Source organism: Calliphora vicina, chromosome 1 (genome assembly GCF_958450345.1).
Source record: "Calliphora vicina chromosome 1, idCalVici1.1, whole genome shotgun sequence".
Classification (NCBI taxonomy): domain Eukaryota; kingdom Metazoa; phylum Arthropoda; class Insecta; order Diptera; family Calliphoridae; genus Calliphora; species Calliphora vicina.
The window spans coordinates 118,341,516-118,359,487 of record NC_088780.1 but is presented as its reverse complement, the minus strand read 5'-3'; the positions used below and the strand labels follow the sequence as shown (position 1 = coordinate 118,359,487).

The following is a 17,972-nucleotide window of genomic DNA, read 5'->3' as shown; positions in this document are numbered from 1 at the left end:
AGCCTCATGTAACGACTGAACTGAAAAAAGTTTAAGTCTTCAATTTCAACAATTTGCTTACTGAAAACAGTTGACTGTGCACACACATTACAACAGCAAGCAGCAATCGATTTTGTTTTTTTCCAGCAGCCAAACGAATCAGCAGCCGCCATATTTCAGTTTTCAACTCTACCGAACTGATTACACGACTTCAGCAGCAAAAACATTTCTGTGTGTGCTGCTTACGCATTGTCAGTTTCGAGTTTTGTTTTTCGTACTACGCAGCGTAACAAAAACTGCTAGCTCGACTGAATAGTACGACTGGCTAGTTTGGCTGGTTGTATAAAATGTGTGTACAACAACACACACTTTATGAAGCTAGGTTGAATCGTATGATTTTTTGGTTTTTGTGTTTACATATCACAGAGGAAATTTAAATGTTATTATTGTTAATAGAAATAAATAGGAAATTCTTATATTTATTATATCTTAATTAAAAATACTAAAAAATAAATTTAATAAAATTATTAATTAATAAATTTAGAATAAAAAATTATTGATATTTTTTTATTATATTTTATATTGACTAACACAGTACAACATTTTTCAGTCCATTGCTTTGGTGATTTTCGGAAGCGGGTCTTATATGGGAGCTATGAATAATTATGGACCGATCATAATAAAATTTGGTGATTTTGTATATGGGGCATTTCATGTCAAGTGAACCAACTTTTGAAATCGATGTCTTCCGATCGGGATGAAATTTGCACCAAGGTTAGCTCTATTGGATAGTAACTCAGACACAATTTTTCAACAACATCGGTCGAGAACTCTCTGAGTTATAGGCGAGTGATAGATATCCCACTCGCATCCCACTAAGGGACTAAAAATATCTTAAAGGAATGGACCTAGGCTTTCTTTTGAGCAAAAAAAAAAAAATTACAAAAAGGGCCCATTTGGAAAAAAAATCGTATTTGCAAAAAAAAAAGTCAAAAATTGTAAGTCTTGAGTTAAAAAATATTTATTTTGATAGATATCCCACTCGCATCCCACTAAGCGACCAAAAGGGTCTTCAAGGATAATATCTAAGCTTTTGTTTGACCTAAAAAAAAAGATTAAAAAAGGGTCCATTTTGAAAAAAAAAAGTCAACAAAGTTTTTGATTTTGCAAAAAAAGTCAAAAATTTTATGTTTTGAGTTACAAAATATTTATTTTGATAGATATCCCACTCGCATCCCACTAAGCGACCAAGTAGGTGTTCAAGGAAAATATCTAAACTTTATTTTAAGAAAAAAAAAAAAAAAAAAAAAGACCCATTTTAAAAAAAAGTCAAAAAAGTTTTTGATTTCGGAAAAAAATATTAAAAATTTTTTATTTTTTTTTTTAAATATTTTTTTTCGAAAGATCGAAGAAATAGCTATCTATACTATTTGGGACACATTTTGCTAAGAACAATAGGTAATAAGTTACATGGATAAGAAAAAACCAAATTGTCAAAATTTTACCCCCTATAACTCAGAGAGTTCTCGACCGATGTTGTTGAAAAATTGTGTCTGAGTTACTATCCAATAGAGCTAACCTTGGTGCAAATTTCATCCCTATCGGAAGACATCGATTTCAAAAGTTGGTTCACTTGACATGAAATGCCCCATATATAAAACTTATTTGGAGCGAAATTTTGTGTAGATACATATATAAATTAAACATTTATGACCGATAAAGTCCAATTTCGGGAGGACATTTGTATGGGGGCTAGGTGAAATAATGAACCGATTTCAGCCAACTTCAACAGGCTTCGTCCTTGTGGCGAGAAAATTATATGTACCAAATTTGTTTATGATCGGTCCATAATTATTCATAGCTCCCATATAAGACCCGCTTCCGAAAATCACTTTAAAGTGAATAAATCTGTTAAAAATTATGGTATACAAGAAAAATTCATGATAAATAACTTTCATATAAACACAAATCACACGACCTAATTTCATGGTGTTCGATCCATAATTGGATTTGTAATCCAGTTATTGAGCAAAAAAGGTGAAAAATTGGTAAAAAAATGTGCATTTTTGCGATTTTTAAGGCACTGGATGAAACTTTTTCGGGTAGGTATGTTCCGTACTTTTCTTCTACTATTCAATATATACAACTTTGCTTCAGCCACAAAAGAGATATTCCGTATGGTATACGAGATATAACCGTGCTAAAATATAGAAAAAGTGATAAAAATCCACCTTGAGGAAAAAAATTCGTATGGCCATTAAATTATTATGGCAGCCAACTTGTCAAAACTAATGATACATAAGTCCTTATTTTTGGGGCTACTTTCACGTGCAATTGTCAGAATTGAGTCCCAAAGCAATGTACTGTGTTAGTCAATATAAAATATAATAAAAAAATATCAATAATTTTTTATTCTAAATTTATTAATTAATAATTTTATTAAATTTATTTTTTAGTATTTTTAATTAAGATATAATAAATATAAGAATTTCCTATTTATTTCTATTAACAATAATAACATTTAAATTTCCTCTGTGATATGTAAACACAAAAACCAAAAAATCATACGATTCAACCTAGCTTCATAAAGTGTGTGTTGTTGTACACACATTTTATACAACCAGCCAAACTAGCCAGTCGTACTATTCAGTCGAGCTAGCAGTTTTTGTTACGCTGCGTAGTACGAAAAACAAAACTCGAAACTGACAATGCGTAAGCAGCACACACAGAAATGTTTTTGCTGCTGAAGTCGTGTAATCAGTTCGGTAGAGTTGAAAACTGAAACATGGCGGCTGCTGATTCGTTTGGCTGCTGGAAAAAAACAAAATCGATTGCTGCTTGCTGTTGTAATGTGTGTGCACAGTCAACTGTTTTCAGTAACCATGTGATCAAAAACTGAAACTAGTTACTTTTTTTTAAGCATGAGACTGTAAAAAGTCAACTATTCAGTAAAATGCGACTGCTTTTAGTAGTTCTTCGAAACCCTGCCTGTTACTTTCTCCATTTGTTAGCAGTGATTTTTTTTTAAAACGTTACCAGTGAATGTTGAATAATATAAAAGAACGACATTTAACAGTATGTTGAAAAATGTAAAAGAACGATATTTTTAATATCGTACCTGTTACTAAAGTTGTTCCAGTGATTTTTCTAAAACGTTACCAGTGAATGTTGAAAAATATAAAAGAACGACTTAAATGTACCTGTTACTTGCAATATTCAGTAACTGTTGTTACCAGTGATTTTTCAATCACAGTGATTAAATCACAGGTATGGAAATATCGCTCATCTCTAATAGACAGTTAATAAAATGGTTTCTCGTTAAAGAGAAATGAAAGTGCAAAAATATTTCATATTACAAAGGGACACTAAGTGATAATTGACTTTCCAATATAATACTTCTGAAGTAAAGGGACTACACTCTAGATTACTGAGAGATACTAAAGTGACAATTGACCTCACGATAGATTACATGGGTTGTATATAGTAATTTCAGTTTATATAATCCAAAAATGTATAATTTGGAGTCAGTCAAATTTGCAAAAAGTGGAGTTCCAAATGATGCCACTAAATATATATTATTTTAATTTAGAAGTTTTTTAAAACAAATAATTTTTGTGGTGAAAAAACAGTTGAGGTTAAAACATATTTAGTGGGTCCGAATTTCTATGGAGTTATATTCGTCGTTGGAAGGTATTTTTAATGGCTATCATAACATAATCATGTTTTCTATGTTAATGACTTAGTAATGTTGATAAAGATACGAAATATGTAAAGAACCGAGATAGTCGTGATGACTATTTGTGAACCGGTTTTCCAGAATTTAAATAGTATCCGAACAGTGGGTACAGCTGTTTATTGATGTATCAATCATGTATATAAGTTACTAGCTTCAAGCCGTGCGCAATTCCAAGATCCGACCAATAAATTTTGATAGAGGCAAAAAAAAAGACAAGCGTATCGGCGTTTTTAAAGTTTACATCTGAATTTCATTTGTATATAAGATTCGGAATAGACGAATATAACACTCTTACTTTGAAAAGATTATTTGCTTTAATTTTTGACAATTGTCTTAACACACACAGAAAACCACAATTTTCCTCTTCGTTTTCATAAATTACTCACTGTTTTGATAACAACATGACATTATTATACGTTCGCCCTAAAAGCTTATATAGTATTTTAGATTATTTTACGAAAATATAGCTGTTAAGTTCTTATGATTTTAAAATGTTACTTCTTCCTCGCTTCTTAATAGTTTTATTTTGTAAACATTTGTATTATAATCTAAGCTCTTTAAAGAAACCATTTAAATTAATTTATTTTACACATTTCTTATTTTGTAAACTTTGCTAATTCTAGAGTTTCTTTTGTTTAGCTACTTAATACGAAAATAGAAGAGGGAAGTGATTTTAAAACCTAATTTTTCAACAAAGGCTAATTACAAATGTAATAACAACAATACATAATAACTTTATTTTCTAAAGAGGAAGTTGTGAAGTAAATATCCGTTCCTGTGTGTGTTAATGACAACAATATGCAAAAAGAAACATATACATATAAGTATAGCCGAGTTAATTTATTCAAACAAAAAACAAATATAATAATGCAAAAATTAAGGTTTTAATATCTGCAGCGATACAATGACATGTAATGAGTACGAGCTCGAACTCAGCTCAGTTTAATGGCAGTCAACAAACTGTTAGAATATGTTAGTAAGTATGAATGTAATCATTTACATTAACAAACGTATAAAATTACTATTCTATTTTTGCATTAAATACTAGCTGTACAAACTAGTATTTACTACAGACATATTAGGAATAAAAAAAGAATAACAATAGACTACAGAATACAAAACAACTACTAGTATTCGCGGTTTTATTAAAAAATACACTAACGAAGAAAAAAAAGTAACAAACTCATTATGTAAAAGGGAGTTGCATAAAAAAGATGACACTGTTGCAGCGAGACGAGTAGCTATGTGTGGTTGTGTTAGTGTACATGAAGTACGAGTTGCATAGTAATTATGTCTATAGTATGCTAATTTAGATAAAAATGTATGAATGCAGTTGCAAAATGTATTTGCGTAACTTTTTCCTCTATGTATGTACGATATACATACATATATACGACTTTATGTTCTAATTCAAAAGTGTATATTTAAGCAGAAATTTAAAGGAGTTATTTCTGATGTCGATAATAAGAAAATATTTTTTTATATATAGGCAGGGAATGTTTAAAATAAAGTAACGTATATATAGTATACTTTGTGGTCAAACAGCTTTTATTAGATTTGTCTAATTTGTCTTTAAAATTACCAAATGGCTTCTGCCTGGATTATATCACCTTAACCTTTTAAAATAGCAGCATCAGAGGTATGTTTTTCGAAGGACCCTCTGGAATGGCACTATAAGGTCTAAAATTAGGGTAATTTCAATAATTGTTTTTAATATATTCTTAGAAGCCCCGATTAGGCCTCGAGTAGCTATTTACATAAGCATTTAAAAAGACAATTTCCAAAATTTAGCATTCCTTGGTTTGTTTTTTTCGAAATATTTGACACAATTTTTGACTGATTATATTTAAAGTTTTCCTGTTATTTAAGCAATAAATAAGAAAATAATAAGAAAAAAGCTTCAAAGCAATACGAGTATGTACAGAAATTATAGATTTTGAATTTAAAAATTGAGATAATACTGTGTACCCAATTTTTTATTGAACGGATCAGAGATCCTTTTAAATAAACATTACAACGATAAACAATTCTCAAGAAATAAATATATGTACACAGGCGCATATTCCTATAAACGCACACAACTATTTTTTAAAAAGATTGTAAAAATTAAACATGAACATATTTAGGGGACTACAAATTTGTTTATTAAATTAGTTAAGACTTCACTTAAAATATTGTTTACAAAAAAAATTCATTTGTACTTCATTTATTTTTTTTACTTAATTTTCGAGATTAACAACCATATTTAAGGGTATTTTCCTATAAACGTACTTTAATTTATGGGCCACTGTAGCATTATTCATAATGTGTGATTGATCCTTTGTTATGATTGTTTCAAAAATACGGTCTGGCATTGATTCCACTAATTTTTTAAGCAGATTGTTTAATTCTTAGTTTCAGCTCTGTCACAGTCATTATGCTTTCATTCTGGGCATTATTTGCATAAACTTTAAGTCCGGACTACAAGCCGGCCAGTCCAACAGAGGAATGCTATGTTCATTAAACCAAGATTTCGATTGCTTAGAAACATGGCATTATCTTGTTGGAATATGCAATCTTCATCCATTTTTTCATCCATAAATGAGAGAAGAGCATCTTCCAACAGTTCGTTATAAATCGTACTATTCATTTTTGTCGGAACAAAACATATTTTCGACTTGCCAACTGCAGAAAACGCTGCCCAAACCATAACACTGCCACCACCGAGATTACGTTTTGACATCCGAACATCGTTTGATCTCAAATCGTGCCAATAGCATGAGTATGAGTCAGGACCGTCTAAATTAAATTTTTTTTCGTCAGAGAAAATTATTTTTTTCCACTCATCTGTCCATTTCATATATTTTCTTGCGAATTTTAGACGATTTTCAATGGTGCTTTTTTAGCATTGGTTTACATTTCGGCTTTTTCCATTTTATGTTTTCATCGTTTCGTAAAATGTGTGCAACGTGTTTGGAAGTCACTGGAAGATTCAATTTATACTTTATTTGTGTGGAATTCAATTTATTGCGGGTTGCTTCTTGTTTTATTAGATTAAGTTGTCTTCTTGTTAGTTTTGTATTTCCCTTTGTAGGTTTGCGAACTCCATAATTTTGACCTTTCTTCAAGAAATTTCGCACTACAGTTTCCGAATGATCGATTTTACGTCCAATTTCTCTATCTTTTCTTGATCGGACAAAAAAGTTCCCTTGGGCATCTTTAAAAGTGATGAAATTTATTGATTCAAATAGAAAAAGTTGCAGTAAATTGAGACGTTACTATTAGAAACGTTACTATTAAAAACTAAAATTGATATTTTATTTTTGGTAACTTTTTTCAAATTTCACGTCTGCGTTTATACGAATCTTCCACTTAAAATAGCACCAAGAACATTTGATCGTATAATTAAGGCAAACAACAAGAGTAAGAAAAAAACTTGTTTACTTTCAAAAAGTACCGTTAAGTTGTCTCTCATTAAAAAAGTTAAATTTTGCTTTTGGATGAGAACAACAAGGATATAACAAAAATACAGAAAAAAATTATGTGCGTTTATTGGAATATGCACTGTGTATATGATAGAGTGTTTCTTCAAAAACTCACATACAACTCTTAGCTCCTGAAAAAAAAGTTTTTAGAAAATATATTTCTAATTTTTAATTGGGGTCCTACTGAATATATGTGGTCTCAATGTGCAATAACTATTATTTTTTATATATTTTTGGAAATTATGAAACTATTTTTTTCGGAATAATGTTTTCCAGCTTATTATAAAGAAACCTGTCTGAATAGTTCGGCAAGCAAATGTAAAAGAGAATTCATTGTTTCAAACACCGATCTCTAGATCACGAACAATGTTGCACCAAAAATAAAAATCTTTTTTTATGGTTTTGATTTTATAAGCCTTTACGTTCTTCTTTATTCTACATTCTACTCATTCATTATTATTCATTGTGTAAATGTTTAAATATTTATAAAGTGAACAAATGAACAAACGACTGAATGAATGAAAGAAACAAAAATTGTAGTAATTACTTCAATAATGATGTTGTAACAATACTATAGTTAAGGAACAGCTCAAGGAAGGTGGGCAGACAGGCAGAAAAATACATATATATAGACATGCAAGTTTGATAGTGACGGACTGACATAACATAGATTGAGTTTTTATGGCAGACATGGTACAGACTCATGGTACAACCAATATATATATAAAAAACCTAAACTAAGAACTAAAAACACAACACAAACAATACATGTTACAAAATAGAGGGTTCTGTTTTAGAACTTCATTATCTGGTTGTTAAACAAAATAAAAACTAAAATTTTATATTTTTTGCATTGTCTCTCTATAAGACTGTCTGCTGTGTTGTGTCTTGTACATTTTTTTGTTGCTGCTCTTCTAGCGATATGTAGTGATTTGCGCTTCGTTGCATTTGAAATGTGTCAGTGAACACAAAAATTATCATGAAACCAAGAGAAAATATTAAATAATACTATTCGTCTGTCTAGCTGTCTTTACTAAACAACAAAGGGGAGTTAATAAAAATGCAGCTAAAAAAAATCTAGGCAAAATGCAAATACAAGTATAATGCAGAAAAAATAACGATTATAAAAGTCGAAATGTGGAAAAAAATTAGGTAATATGCATCTTAAATGTAGTACTACTTACATTAAAACTCCATTGTTGTTGAGGATGAGTAACAAAAATATATCTGTAAATGGCAAGAAGAAAGAAAATACGGAAAAAATTAATTAAAATTTAAATTAAAAAACTTTTATTATTAAAATTTTTTTAGAAAGTTTGGTAAAACCTAAAAGTCAACATTTCATATTTATTATTGTTTGCTTTAAATATTTAAGTATTTTTTCTGAAAAATAAAGAAACTACACTTTATGAAAAACTAGCTTGATGCTTTATTTCTTATTGTTAAAATAAAAAAAATATTAAATTTTTCCGTTTTTATTATTATTGTGTTTATATGTATGTGTTTCTTAATAAAATATTTACTAGTATACTATATTACATTTAGTTTATTATTGTTTTGTGAACTAAAGCATGAAATTAAAACTGACCAGTCAGCCAAGCGCTAGACAAACAAAGTAGAATACATATCGTCACCTAAAATGCAAAACAATATAACAACAAAAATTCAAAAATCGAATGTTTGATAGATAATGATGAATAACATAAAAAATAATAAAAGATAACTAAATCTTAATTTCGAAATGTGTATGTCGTTCTGTTTAAAGATTGAATATGAGATATTGGCGCATATTCAAAAATCATAACTAAAGTCGGAACTAGTAAAACAGAATCTAAAAAATTGTTCATAGATAGTTGTAGATCTTATTCACAATTCATAACTAGCTTAGTTACTGCTTTGACATATAGAGAAAACAAAATATCGATAATATACTGTAATTAATTAAAAGGCTTATAAAGCTATTAAGAGACTATTTTTGTTCTCTAAAAGTACATAAAAAATTTATAGTTATAGTTTGTATGTAAATCAATTAAAATAAGGGTATGTAGAATGAAATTTTTCAATAGAATGTTGTTGACAAACAAAAAAAAAACACATCTCTATATTATTTTCTTTTTGTATACATGTATTAAAATGAAATCAATCAGCTGTTTTTTTGAATGTATTAGTAGTTGGCATTTAGTTACAACTTTACCCATGATTAAGTGCTAACTAATTGTGCTGAAAGTAACCAATTGTGAATAACTTAAATAGGTACTTAAAAAAGTCAACATTTGGTGATCGTTTATGAATATGCGCCATTAAGTTTATATGAGAGATACTTTTCATTTTGCATTGGTTTTTTGACCATTACTTTAAACCTTTTTGAAATGATGTTACGTTATTTTGCATTTTAAGTGACGATATATATGTTTAAAAAACATAAAACTAAAAAACAGAAGTGAAATAAAAACATAAATAAATGTAAAAAATACAACAAAATTTGGACATGAGGAAACGGGAAAAACATTAAAACAATTAAAAACAAAAATAAGTAAAACAAATCGTTTGAAAGAGCCACACAAATTGCAGTCAAAATTTTTGGTTGGGTGGCTACTGATTTAAAATATAGGCCAGTTAAATGTTATGGAAAAGATTTAAGTTAATTGAAAGTTATTTAATTAGATATGATAATGATACGTTAAGGCTTCTGATAACTTTATATTCCTTAGAAATTTTATTGACTCATCTTCCATTTTGCCATTTAAATTAAATTTTTTGTTTCAAATTAAAATATGAATACAAAATTGAACTATTTTGAATTTGGCTCGTGTTAGTAACACAGTACCAACTGAGTCTAAAATGTACCAAAAATAAGTACAATTGTATCAAGTTTGCCACCCTTGTCACATGGATAAATCAGTCTTGCCTTTTTTTCTTTTAGTAATCGAATAAAATTTGTTGTCAAAATTTCTGTTTTAAACGGTAATATTTTACGATAATTTGTGTAACGAATAACCGATTATCTTTAAACTATTTTATTATTATTTATTATATAATAAAATTGTTTTTATATCAAAACTAAGTAGTTAATTTCTGAAATGAATCGTTACTAAAAGCCATAGAAGGTAAAATAATTGAGATTATCATAACAATTACTAATAGCTGTCTAACTTCTCTCATATCCAATCAAAGTCCGGCACTTCATAGGCCACTGTAAAAATAATTTCGATTATTCGTATTTTGGTAATTGTATTTATGCGGTAGCGTTGCTTTTATTTCAGTAAGAGAATTTCAATAATAACAGTAATTTCATCCAGACTAAGCATATTGATATTTTAGAAATGCAATATACGATTATATCGGTAACAGAACTTTAGCGTTAACGGTTGTATTTCAGAGGTAACTATAGACACATAATAATTGTATTTTTGGGATAACGGCGGCATATTGGTTGCGACATGTCGCGACATTTGTTGGAGAATTTAACTAAATATATTTTATTTTTTTCCGACTCTGAGATGTCATTTATAGAAATTGGTTTACGCAAAAAACATTAATTTTCGAAAAGTTTAGGAAGGTCGCATTATAATCCAGATGGTTACCCATCAACAATATGTACCTTAAACTTTTGCATATTACATCATCTTTTAACCCTTTCGCTATATACACATAATACATATAAAATCGTTTTACGTTTGATGATACAGAAATTTAAATTTAATTAAGAAAATGACAAGATAAATACAGGACTCTTGAATTGAAAAAATGTTAACCAATTTTGTCGATTCTGATGTTTCTGTCTTTGAAGAATCGGAAGAATCTAAAGTTATAAACAATTTATCTCGGTCCAAGCAACAGGCATATTCCCGTAAAAGGGGACGCCCAACTTCATGACTAAATGAGGATATTCGAATTACTCCAACGACCTCCGACAAGAAAAGTAAAACTACACCCTCAATGGCCGGAACACACGACAAACAAAGGAAGTTGAAAAGTCAAAGGATGTAAGGGCCAAACGAGATAGAAGTGCTCAAAGTGCAGTATTTTCCTGTGCATATAATTTTCTTTTAGATTATATGCAAATTAAAATCTGTTCTAACAGAACCTTTTCTAGAACCGGTTATACTATCATCGGTTACTCAACTGGTTGTTGTGAACCAAAATTGGAGGCGTTTGTGAAGCAGAACCATTTTCACATCGTTTATTTTCGTATGAGTTTTGTGATATTCCACCAAAGTAGAACGGGTTCTTAGGGAATCAGTTTTAATACCAGTTCTTATTCACAAACGCTTCAGTTTTTGTCAGCAACCAGTTCCAGAACCGGTTCTATGAAACCGGTGATAGTACAACCGGTTCTAGAAAAGGTTTCATTAGTACTGATTTTGAAAAAATTTTCCTTGCGTATGTGTTATTTTTTGTCTTTATTTATTGTAATTATATGTTAGATTTTATTGTAAAAAAAAATTAATTTTATGTATTAAAACTACTGAAATACATAAAAGCTCAAATAAAAAAATACATAATATACTAGCATTATTCTTTACCATAACCGAAATATGTATCCATATGGATACAGTCCAAAAAACACATTTTTTTTAAATCGAGTATTGATTGTCGTTCTTAGGGCCAATTGTAGTCGAAATCCAAAAAATTGGATTTTTTAGCAACCCAGTAAAAAAACTTGTAGCGAAAGTGTTAAATGCTACTGTCAACATTTTATTTTATTAATTCTATTAAAAAACTAAAAAAAAATTAAATTTGGTCAATTTTGCTATAATTTGGATACCACCACTATAAATATTTTTTCGTGAAAATTTATGGGGTAGAAAATGTCCAAAGTCTAGTAACGCTAATTTATGTTGGATTTAATCTGTAAGTTAGAAACTGTGAGTACAGATATCAAATTAATGAAAAAACTTTCAAAGCATATTTTTAAATTTTTAACTTTTGAATTAGCATAACCTAAGATTTCGGATACACAAGTATTCTTCTATGGTCTATAGAAATGTGTCACTCGTTTTTTTTATTTCGAAACACAAACCATCTGAATTCAGTTTCAACGATTTGATTATATTTTTTATAAGTAATCCCTATTCTAAAAGTGAAATTAAAATAATTGGTCTGTCTACATTTTTCATTTAATATAATACACCAAGTTCTTGGTTACCTTTTATTTTCTTAATTGTCCCTTCATGCTTGTAGCTTTCTAGTTACCAAGTAATAATAGCTTTGTTTTTTTCATATATTTTTTCCTCCTTTGTAAATATTTATGTGTACTGCATACAATTTGAATTATTGAGAAAAAAAATTAAACTGTTTAAATAATATTTTCAAGACCATTAAATAATATTTAAACACACATGCAATGTGTAAAATTATGAATTCATAAAATACTATTTGTGTATTTTTCAAAAAAAAAAAATTACACAAAAACTCCCAACAAATACCACAGTAATTTAAAAGTCCTATAATTTATGCAAACTATTTAAATGTTTTTATACTTTTATTCTTGTTTTGCCTGTAATAATATTTAGTATGAGTAAATATACATACATATTTATAATACAGACATACGAACATGAATTCCTTATTTTTTTGTTGTTATTTTTCAAATAGACGTCAATTTAAATCATATAGTACAGGTAAATATTTGATTTCTAGGTTGTTTTATTTTTATTTTGCTCTTTTTAAACAAAAAATTTTGCTGCATAGTTTTAGGTATGTGTGTGGCATTATTTATGTATGTATGTACATATGTATTTGTGTAATGTCTGTGTATTTAGGAGAGAGTGATGAGAAACGTTTATAGTCGTACCAGCAAATTACACCAAACTGTTGTTCTAATTTCGATGTTGTAGTTGTAACTCTCTAGTTTCTTAAATACTTCACAATTTTCCTTTTTCCTTTAGAATGTTTAATAAAGAGTGTCCGGTATAGGGACATAGAGAGAGAAATAAATGCGGAAACATTGTTTGTGTAGTCCTTTCAATTATTTTAGGTCGTCTTTTTGTTATTTTTAGTTTTAAATGCGAGTGTGGGTATGTGAATGTATGTATGTGCTCACGCAAAGTTAGTTTCGCCAGTGTGCATTTAATTGAACAATTTTGCAACGACATTCTTAGTTTTTGTTATTATTGTACAGATTTTATCATCTTTATTGCTACATTTTGTTGTAGCTATTTGGTTGTTATTTTTTTAGGATTTTGTTGAATGTGTATGAATGAATTGTGATGAATGATGGTTGCATGTTATAAATGTGGTTGTATGGTTACTCGTTGTTTCCCTATGAAACGTAATAACAGCAGAAAGCTAATGTACAGTGGAATAAAAAATACAGGTTAACAAAGTTAAACATTCTGTTTTAAAAATTAACAAAGTTTAATTTTGTATGCATTGGGTACATACTTTTTCCTTATACTGTTTTAATGTAGTTTCGTGCATTTTGGTGTTTGTAGTAGTGAAGGCTGCTTTATTTCTGATAATGCAGTAAAGTAATTTACACTTTTCTACAACAACAGAAAACTATGAGAGTTTTTTTTTTCTGATTAAGTTGCGGTTTAGGAAGCATTATTTGAGTTGGTATATTTTTTTATCCTGCCGCTTTTGTTTTCCTGCGCCATATTGTTATGCAGTTTTTTTTTTTTATTTAAATTAAGACATTAATCACATTTTTTAAAATTTATTACCATTATTGTGTAATTTATGCCAAAGGATTAATTATGATAAATAAATGCAAAAGCATTATTTACACGTAAGTGTAAATTCACATACACAAACGGGAAATTCAAGGGAATACCTAATTACCTTAAAGTAGGCAATATATTTAAACTTATTTTTGTTTTAAGAAAAACATTTTTTAATTTAGTTTAAATGTGACCTTCGTAAAAATAACCTTTATAATAATGAGCTTTAAAACAATATATATAAACTGGAGACAACAATAAAATAAAATGTTTTATTTAACTTGTAAATAGACGGCAATGAAATTTGTGTTTAAATGTCTATCGCTTGAATTTATCTCAAAACAGTCACAATAAAAATAAAACATAAATTAAAGTAAAAACTTTAAATATAAAATTGAAAACAATATTTAAAACTCATTTGCATAGTTTTAAATTAAAAAACACAAAAATTTCATATTTTAAATTAGCTTTTTTAAGTTAAAGTTAATTTAAAGAAAACAAGCTCGATTTCCCAGGACAATAAAATATTTATATTTTGCTTGTTATATAAATAAAACATATTTTTTAACTTTACAACATAATTTCTTACATTATTTTTTGTTTTGATCAAGTTAAATTGAAAATGTTCATTGCTGTTGCCCTTTTTACTTGCTAAATTCTCAAGTGAAAGGAGAAGAAAATTTGTGTTATTTTACTACCACCATGTACTGCTTACTATTGGGTGTGTGACTTAAAAATGCTAGATTTTTCAGAGTTTTGGCCATTAATTGGCAGAGCCAAAAGAGCTGCTCATCTTTTGAGTCCTAGAACGAATCAAGCAAATATCGCATATTTTGTTCCAAAGTGAAGCGTATCTAAGATAGGGCATTCTGCATCGATCAAAACAAATAATATTCAGACGGGGCTAGGTCTAGACTATAAGGCGGGTTAGAAAGAACTTCAAAACCACTTCTTTCTAAATAGTTTTTAACAATTATTGCAAAATATGGTCTAGCGTTGCCAAGATGGAATAATACGGTTTCAGCAAATATAGAGAATTAACTTAGCGCCAAGGATATTTGGCTTTGGTGTAGATTCGGGTGTTTTGCCTCGCTTCACGTCCATTTATCATCGCAAGTACTGATTCGGTGCAGAAATGATTTTCTTTCATAGCGTTCAAACATCATTTCGGACATACAAAGTGTCTTTGATGGTCTGTCGCCTTCAATTCGTAGTACCCAATTTCCCTACTTTTGGATGAATACTGCTGCTCGCAAACTTTTTAAAATTGCTGCCTCCAATTCTTGGTCTTTAAACTTTTTTGGTTAGCCAGGACCGAACACACCATCTCTCCCATGTTGAAACCTATTGAACACATTCACCATAAGCTTTGGTGAGCAATCAGGGGAACTTTTTCATGACGCTTTGTTGGCACAAAGTGAGAATAATACACATATGTATATGGGGGATTTCACGTCAAGTTTTAAAATCGATGTCTTCCGATCGGGATGAAATTTTCACCAAGGTAGACCTATTGGATAGTAATTCAGACACAATTGTTCAATCTCTTAGTGGGATTCGAGTGGTCTATCTATCAAAATAAATATTTTGTAACTCAAGACATACAATTTTTGTGTTAAAACATTTATTTTGATACTATCCCACTCGCATCCCACTAAGAGACCGAAAAACTTTTAAAGGAATGGACCTAAGCTTTCATTTGAGTAAAACAAATTTAAAAAGATGGCCCATTTTGGAAAAAAGTTCGATTTTGGCAAAAAAAAAATCAAAAATTGCATATCTTGAGTTACAAAACATTTATTTTGCTATATATCCCACTAAGCAACCAAACAGGTCTTAAAGGAAAAGACCCAAGTTTTCTTTTGAGCAAAAAAAAAAAATTTAAAAAGAGGGCACATTTTTAAAAAGTCAAAAATTGCATATTTTGAGTTACAAAACATTTATTTTAATAGATATCCCACACGTATCCCACTAAGCGATTAAATAGGTCTTCAAAGAAAATATCTGGGCTTTCTGTTGAGCAAAAAAGAAAAATTAAAAAGAGGGCCCATTTCGAAAAACAAGTCAACAAAATTTTTGATTTTGCAAAAAAAGTCAAAAACTTTTTTTGATAGATATCGAACTCGCATCCCACTAAGCGACCAAATAGGTCCTCAAGAAAAATATCTAAGCTTTGTTTTAAGAAAAAAAGGGTCCATTTTGAAAAAAAGGCAAAACAATTTTTGATTTCGGAAAAAAAATATTAACATTTTTTTATTTTTTTTTTTTAATATTTTTTTTCGAAAGATTGAAGAAATAGCCATATAGAATAGACATAGAGTGAAAACAAAAACAACACTCGTATGTGTGATTATTTTGAATAACTAGTTTTTTCTAGTTTCCGCTCTATATTCTCTATGAAAATAGCTATCTAAACTATTTGGGAAACATTTTGCCAAGAACAATAGGTAATAAGTTACATGGATGAGAAAAATCACATGTTTGGCCAAAATGTAAAATTTTGACCTCTAACTCCGAGAGTTCCTAGCCGATCTTGTTGGAAAATTGTGTCTAAATTACATCGATTTTAAAAGTTGGTTCACTTGACGTGAAATCCCCTATATATACAGGCCTGTCACACATTTTGTTCGGAATGGTTTCAAATCCGTAGTTTTTATTATTTATTAATTACAAAAATATTTCTTAATTCTGTATTTCTGATTTTAATTTAAAACAAATGTGAAGGTTTTTGTACAGAAATTGATTAAAAATTTTAGAAAACCAAACAATTAAAATCAAATATTAATTCCTCTTTGAAAACTGAAAGTGGTTTCATTCCGAAAGAAATTTTCGTTTTATTTTTTCTGAAGAAGCAAAATACGGAATTAATTCCACTTTCGATCGGAATGGAATTCTGTGACAGGCATGATATAATAAAATGATATATAAGTAATTAAAAACAAAAACCGCGTTCCAAAAAAAACGCCATTTATTGTAAATCCCACATTTTTAAGTCATACAACCAATATATCATCACCTTAAATGCAAACGGACGTAACTACACTTTTATTTTTTTTACAGGAGAATAAAATATTCTTAGCAAATTTTTGCATTTGAATTTCTTTAATAAAGTTGCAATTTGATCAGAGGGGTCTAAAAAATTTGAGTGATCATGTAGTTTGATAATAATAACCATAATTAATCAAAAACTCGATTTTTAATTTTTGTGTAGTTACGTCTGTTTGTATATTAGGTGACGATATGTAAAAATGGCAGGTTGAAAGCAGCAGCACCAATAGCAAAAATGAAATATTCCCAAAAAACTTTGTAAAATTCTACTGACTATAAACATACCCTTTACTCTTCTACTGCTAAAAAATAAAAATAAAACACAGAAATATTTTTTTCCTTACATATTTTGCATTTTTGTTACGAAATTTTGTAAATTTTTACCAAAACAACAGAAAAATCCTTTAAAATGTATTTGTTATTGTAGTAAAGAGAATTATCTTAAATGTATATAAATCATTTTTAATATTGTGTTAACATAACACGCAAACATATGATTATTATCTTTTTAAAATTTATAAATCATATTTCGAGGGTGTGGAATCCCTGGCAGAAAAGTATTTAAGGGGAAAGTTCACAATACTAGAAAAATGTGTTAAAAAAAAGAATTACAAAATACCTATGTAATACTAATGTTTGCTGAAAACTACCTTGGTAATAATTAAGTTGTGTAGGGGAATAAGTTATTTCATATTTTTTGAAAAAAAAATGTCTGTGTTGAAATTGTCAACAGTTTAGATTTTATATTACAAGCGAATATATGATGGGATGTAAATGCCCTATAGAATAAGAAACTAGTTTTTTGACTGGTTAGAAACTTTTTATGAAAAGTACCAATCACTATAACATGGTTTTAGCCAGGAAGATGTACATTTCAAGGAACTAACCCATTTGAACTTTCTGTTTTGGATATTATTTTGATATTGAGGAACATGCAGTTATATTAATTATTTTCGTTTACAAAATTTTTATAATATTAATTTAGTTTATTGAGTTTAAGACAAATAATACATATTTTCTGCAGGCTATAAATCAAAAAGTGGATCAATTGTAAAATAAATTGATTATATGAATTACTAA

The 17,972-nt window shown here is 28.8% G+C and overlaps 1 protein-coding gene across 2 annotated transcripts in view; it reads right to left on the bottom strand.

The window, feature by feature from the left end:
* The window catches only part of LOC135963674 (protein toll-like), a 235,536-nt gene that overhangs the window by 89,509 nt on the left and 128,055 nt on the right, over positions 1-17,972 (bottom strand). For both annotated transcript variants that reach the window (XM_065515621.1, XM_065515620.1), the window contains exon 4: positions 8,364-8,406. The gene's annotated coding sequence lies outside the window, so the exon portion shown is untranslated. The remainder of the gene's footprint in view (positions 1-8,363; positions 8,407-17,972) is intronic.